Below are 632 nucleotides of genomic sequence, written 5' to 3'. Positions count from 1 at the left end.
TGAGATTGAGGACGTGTGTTTGATCAGGGCTTTTCAGGACCCCATTTCAAGCTTAAAACTCTTTCCTTTCTGCAAATTAGCTATGACAAAGAGAAAAAAAAAGACAATTAGCAGAATTTGAAAAAAAAAAAAAACACTAATATAATAAATGAAAATCTAAAGATTGACCATTCATATTATTATGCTTCCATATGCATTATAAAAGCGGTACACTGAAAACTACTCCACTCTCTATGCGCAAGTTTGAGATGCATTTCCTATGAACAGTTCTGCCTTGTACAGCTCCATTTAGATCCCACAGCTGCAGCACAGTTTAGCATAGATTTGCTCAGGCTGGTTATGCCACCATTTTAACCCTCACCGATTAACAAGCAGCTCAACGCCACCCCAGAGCGATTGCTTACATTTGCGCTGTCCCACATTCTCGAAAGGTTCACACTGCGTGCAACAAGCACACACGTGTTAATCTCTATCTCTCTCTCTGTCTATTTCTCTTTCTCTCACACTCACAGACGCTCCTACACACAGCTCTGAGCTTGTGTCCCCTTCCACTGTGGACATGCTGGCTGTCACCATGCTGATTGTGACACACGTGGCTTTGTACAAATAAAAACCCAACGCCGTGCAAACCA

The 632-nt window shown here is 41.9% G+C and overlaps 1 protein-coding gene across 6 annotated transcripts in view; it reads left to right on the top strand.

Annotated features, from left to right (window-relative positions):
• pcmt (protein-L-isoaspartate (D-aspartate) O-methyltransferase) overlaps positions 1 to 632 on the top strand; it is an 11,345-nt gene extending 10,713 nt beyond the window's left edge. For all 6 annotated transcript variants that reach the window (XR_009204731.1, XM_058391767.1, XM_058391766.1 and 3 more), the window contains one exon: positions 1 to 632. This exon is cut by the window's left edge and continues 628 nt beyond it. The gene's annotated coding sequence lies outside the window, so the exon portion shown is untranslated.

The sequence above is a fragment of the Hemibagrus wyckioides genome, linkage group LG06, assembly GCF_019097595.1.
Source record: "Hemibagrus wyckioides isolate EC202008001 linkage group LG06, SWU_Hwy_1.0, whole genome shotgun sequence".
In the NCBI taxonomy this organism is placed as follows: domain Eukaryota; kingdom Metazoa; phylum Chordata; class Actinopteri; order Siluriformes; family Bagridae; genus Hemibagrus; species Hemibagrus wyckioides.
Note: the sequence above shows the minus strand (reverse complement) of the source record. Positions and strands in the feature narration are given on the sequence as shown.